At 44.1% G+C, this 5,506-nt stretch overlaps 1 long non-coding RNA gene across 1 annotated transcript; it reads right to left on the bottom strand.

Annotated features, from left to right (window-relative positions):
- Nucleotides 1-1,470: 1,470 nt before the first annotated feature.
- LOC123022324 lies at nt 1,471-5,233 on the bottom strand. The gene is made up of 2 exons (XR_006414510.1): nt 5,073-5,233; nt 1,471-2,530 (listed from the first exon to the last, which is right to left on the bottom strand). It is a non-coding gene; the product is annotated as an uncharacterized LOC123022324 (long non-coding RNA).
- Between the last annotated feature and the right edge of the window lie 273 nt (nt 5,234-5,506).

Below are 5,506 nucleotides of genomic sequence, written 5' to 3'. Positions count from 1 at the left end.
CACCTTTCTCTTTGGCGACCGGGTTTTCTCTTGCCGCTGAGCATTCCAAGCATTATATCTTTTTCTAATGAGCTTAGATGGAGTCCCTGGGGCAGTGGGTGTGGGCTTGGGTGGACTCTGGGAGATGGTGGAGGACAGGAGAGCCTGCAGGAATGTTGTCCGTGGGTCGCGATGGGTCGGGCATGACTTTGTGACTAAACAACAATGAGCTTGATCACAGGAGCCTCCACCAACATCACTGTTCGGATGAGCCAATTTTCCTCTTGTCTAACTTTTTTGTTGTCCACCTTTCACAACCGTAGGTTGCTACAGGAAAAATGACCACTTGGATTGACTCCATAAAGGAAGCCAACGCCTTGGACTTGGACACTTTGGAGGGCTTCCATGAATGGGGTTGACCTAAGTCAGAGGCAACCACAAGATTTTCTCACTTCTTTTTCTCTTTAATCCTGACACTGTAAGTGCCATCTTTCTGCATCTTCCAGAGGGAAAGGGCTCTTTCCAGGCTGCTGGGGAGGGAGAAGCATTGGTGGTGTCCAATGGCAAAGAATGCAGACAGTTGCTGAAGCTGAACTGACAGTCTGGCTGCCGTATAGCATCCATTGCTCTAGGCACTTTGTGATAGTGTGTGTGTGTGTGTGATGAAAGCTGCCAAGGGGGAAAGCATTGAGCATTGGAAAGGATTCAGAGACAAAAATGAGAAAATGGCCTTCTTTTTATCCTGGGAGAGGGTGAGAGAAAGAGCCATCTCAACCAGTTTCTCAGGAAAAAAAGACTTTTTGAAATGTGGGCTTGGCTCCAAAAACTGATGCTAAACATATCAAGCGCCCCTTCTCAGATGTGGAAAAGAAGATATTGGCCACCAGAATAGCACCTGTCTCTAGTGAAATGGTCCTTGGTCACATCAGACAAAGGGCCATGAGCATTATACCAGGCATATAGACAAAAATAAATCTTGCAGTTCCCGGCATCCCTTGAGTAGAAGAGCTGGCCAATTTTCACTAAATGTGCAGAGGATTATTCCTTATCTACTTTGTTCTAGTCCATACCCTGACTTGCTTTCCTCCTTTTCGTTTGGCCCGTAAGCTTAAAGCAAGTGACACCATTCACGCACATTTCCCAGCATCAAATGAAGTCAAAATGAATGCTAAACATTCATGCGTCAGACTTGGACTTGGGCATTTATATTACTCCAACACTCAGGAGCATTTTACGATGTAGTTCCTCACAACCCCCTGCAGTCATGAGACACTGCCATATTTTCTGAAGGCTTTCCAGGGAAATATATACATTTAGCTGCATTTCTAGGTCAGAAGTGTTGGGAAATCGCTGTTTTAAACAACTGTGCCAAAAGTAAAATTTAATGGTGGAAGAAATATGGCACTTTGAAAACAAACAGCCTAGAGACTCCCGCTATGAAATCGTCAAGAGCGGTTTGCGAAAACAGCTTTGTCACCAAAGGAGAAGAAATAAAGGCCAATAATTTTTAATAAGCCACTAAATCTCCCAGGAGATAATTCAGCTATGGTAAACACTTCTCCATATTTTGTTTGCATTTTATGCAGTGCTGTTAACTAGTGTTGCTAAAGAGATCCCGTCTTAATTGAGAACAGTCTCACTCAGGGGTTGGCAGTCCCCAGGTTGACCTAAGTTTCCCCGAGGCTCACGACAATACTCTTGCATTCGGATGATGCGCCGGAAGACGTCTCCACCCTTTCCCAGTCTACTTGCAAAATCCTGTTCTGCAGCTCTTGCTCATTTATTCTGCAATGGTCTATCCTACCTGCAGAAACATCAAAAGCAAAGTATATAGTGAATGATTTTGTCTGGGTATTTTTATTGTATCGGTTATTATTTTAATCAGATGCACATGCTGTCCAGCTATCTTCAAGGATGGATGGTGATTTAAAATACTATCTAAAAATGAACTCAACAGCACTGTTTTCTTTGAGAGAGGTGGGGTCAGAAAGCTTAATCTCACTGCTGATCTGGTGTGTGTGTGTTTAATCTTAAAACATGCTGGCACCTTTTACTGCCTAAGAACATCAGAGAAGCTGAGAGAAGCCATGCTGATCGCTGGGCCAGCTAGTCCTAGGCACCTCTGTTTACCCATGGCCAACCAGTTGCTCACAGGATGGCACAGGAAGGATATGAGTGCAACAGCTCCTCCCAGCAACTGGTGCACCTGAGCATACTGCTTCTGATACCAGGGACAGCATAGAGCCATCATACTAAACAAGCACAGCTCCTGTCCTGATAGTGGAGTTGCTGCAACCTCGTGGTCGCTTTTCCTTCCCTTCCCTATAATTCTTCCAACTCTGTGATTTCCTTTTGCAGGTGCAGTGAATACAGTATTCCAAGGGCAGCTGAGCCAAATATTTGTATTCGTTGCTGCAGCCGATTGTGACCCTGTGAAAGAAAGTCGCCAAAGTCTCCCAGCACAGCTGCCCCGCTCAGCTCTTCTAAGTCCAAGGCTGCGGCTTCCTTGATGGAGTCACTTTTCCTTCTTGTCTTCTGCCTTCAACTTTCCCTAGCAAAAGATAAGAGAATTGGATTTGATTTTATAAGCGGTTTGCATTTTACTTTCAATTCCTTCCCTAATTTTGCCAAGCACGGAGTTGGTCTTCCATACCCCAGTTGCAAGCTGGGAGGACATTCCTTTCTGGCCTGAAAAGGGAAGACAATGTGCAGGGCCAAGAGGTGCGTATTCACACCTGTGCACTGCAGTCCTGATGCACCTTCCTCCTCCCGCTCATGCTTAGGTGTGTTAGTTCTGAGTAAACATGCAAGGGCAGAGCTATCAAGATGCTTTGCAGGAGACATCCTGGCGGAAACCAGAAGGAATGCATCTTTTAAAATGGTCCCACTTCGTACTTGATGTGCATCATCTAAAAGCAAAGTACAATTCTGTCCCTCTCCCCATGATTTTTCTTCAAATGCAAATGTATTCAAATGTATTCGATTGATTAATTGAGAGTCAGCATGGCATGCAGGCTAAACTGGGACTTGGGCAATCTGAGTTCTTTTTCTTGCTCATTCACAGAGCTCACTGCATGACTTTGGGCCTGTCAGCCTACCTTACAGGGTTGTTGCCATGAGGATAAATAGGGCGGGAACTATGTAAATCACCAGCATTATTATATTTATATGATTACAATCAACAGGGGATTAAACTCAGGCCATCAATCAACTAGCATTCTGTCAGCTGAATGATGATGCTACTCGAAGCATAGAAAAATCTGTCATGTTTACTTTTCCCAAATTCAAGCTTTCAAAAGAGCTTGTATCTCAATCTTTCACCAGCCAAGTGCAACAGCGCAACTGTCCTCAGTATGAATGAGGCCATGTTGCAATTCCCCGATGTGTACCAATGAAAGAAGGAGGAGGCAGTCAGGAAAAAAGAGGTGGCAGCCCTAATTCAAAGCCAAAATTTTTTGAGTATGCCCAGATCGAAAGATGGATGTTGAAAAGTGAGGCGCTCAGGAAGTTTCATGTGCTGCATATTCACATCAAGACAATCGCAAGTTCTTCCCCTTTTACTTCTGAAAGTATCTGCTTATTCTGCTCAGGTCTCGTAAATGCAACGAACTGAACAAAACTCCTGCCCATGTTTCCTCTCTGATGTGGATGTGATAGGCTCTCTATTCACACATTTCCTCTCAGAAAAGTTCTCCACTCTGGAGAAAGAGGGAATCAAGGTTGCACACATGACCTGCAGGTACTTCGAACACTCCCCAAACTGGGCACAGGACTGAGGTGCCTGGCTTCAGACACCCATCGAAAGCAGCACAGGTTAGAGTCAAACAGATGGTTTCAATACAAGTAGTGTTTCTTTGGATCCAGGGCAAGGTCCTGGAAGGATGCATTATTCATCCGAGGATAGGGAGGAAAGGGGGACGGGAGCAGCTTGGAAAATGAAAGAGAATTCATGCTCCCAACTCTCTCTGGAAGCTAAAGTCTAAACTGGAAAATACTAATTAAATGTAGAGACAACTCATAAGCTATTTCTCACTTAGATATGCCCCCTCTGCATTCACTTTCTTGCTTAAGTTGTCAGAAGTAATTTGTGGCTTTCCCTTTCGCTTGTGTTGTGCTGTGATCCAAGTGACCCACGATATGCGTGTGTGTGCATGTATGAGAGAGAGAGAGAGAGAGAGAGAGAGAGAGAGAGAGAGAGAGAGAGTTTCATGACTCAGCTTATCTGATATCTCACAGAAAGGAATATTAATAATAGCTCACATTGTGGGTCAAGCAAATGAGATTTTGGGAAGAGATTTTGGCAAAACTTCTACGCATCAAGTAAACAAAGGTTTGGGTTTTTTTTAAAGTAAAGCTAGAACATGTCATTCAGGCAATTATTATAACATTGCCTTTATATCCTGCTTTCCCCCCTTGTTTGGGGAATCCAAAGCATCTTACATAGCTGGATTTTACCCAGTGATTCACCCTGTAACTATTTTACCCTGCAACCCATTCCTCTCCAGACTTTCTGTATAGCATTTTGAGAGGGCATGATAGGGCGAACCTTCCAGAAGTAGGGTGAACCTATTCCCTGGAAGAACCTACGTGTTCCAGCTAAATCTGGATCCGGATCCAGACATTTTGGACTACATCTGGAAGAGGCCAGACTGGACAACACTGTGCTTGAGAACAAATGGTCCTCCCTGGTCAGACCTTCGCCGACCACCTATGTATGTTTGCAAGAGTATGATCTATGAATACCTTTCCCAGCTTGGAGCACTCCAGTTAGCTTGGACTACAACTCCCTGCCATGCTGATTTGGGAGGGATGTGGAGCATATTGCAACCTTAAGAATGCACAGATTTTCAGTGCAGAGTATGCTCTAATCCATGTTCAGTTGAAAAGGTGCAAGCTAGGTAAATCCTGATCTAAAACAAGCAGAAGTAAATGTCTCATATGTTGCTGGCTGACACTGCCTCTTCTCCCTTATCCTCTCATTCCCTCTGCTCGTTCTCTCTCTCTCTCTCTCTCTCTCTCTCTCTCTCTCTCTCTCTCTCTTTGCCTTGCTTTTCTGGGGGGTGGCAGTGATGGAAAGAAATTGTTTTACAAACCTTGAAGCAGCAGATGAAATACCATGTGCCTTTGTTTTGTGAAAAGTTTCCTTTGCCTCCAAGCAGCAGCGATTAAATATGTTCTGATGGAAAGGTGAGGAAACTCGGTGTTCTTTGTTCTCATCGCAAAAGGGGGAGAGGGGGATAGAGAGAGAAAATGATGCTGTGCATTGGGGGAAGAAAGAGAGAAAGAGAGACAGAAGTCTTTGTTAAGCTGTTAAGGGAAACATCCCACAGAAACAAGCTTTTACAGATAGCTATGAATATTCACCTCGGTGTTATGATGGAAGCCCCCGTCCCTTTTGTTATTTTGAAAATTCAGGTGTCAGCCTATTCGGTCTTGAATGGAAACAAGGTTTAATGCATCGAAATTATTTCCACCAACAAAGTTCTCTCATGAATATATATTTACATCCCAATAGAAGCCTCTTTTT

Source organism: Varanus komodoensis, unplaced genomic scaffold (genome assembly GCF_004798865.1).
Source record: "Varanus komodoensis strain SLA01 unplaced genomic scaffold, ASM479886v1 scaffold19, whole genome shotgun sequence".
NCBI lineage: Eukaryota > Metazoa > Chordata > Lepidosauria > Squamata > Varanidae > Varanus > Varanus komodoensis.
This window is presented reverse-complemented; position numbering and strand designations above follow the sequence as displayed.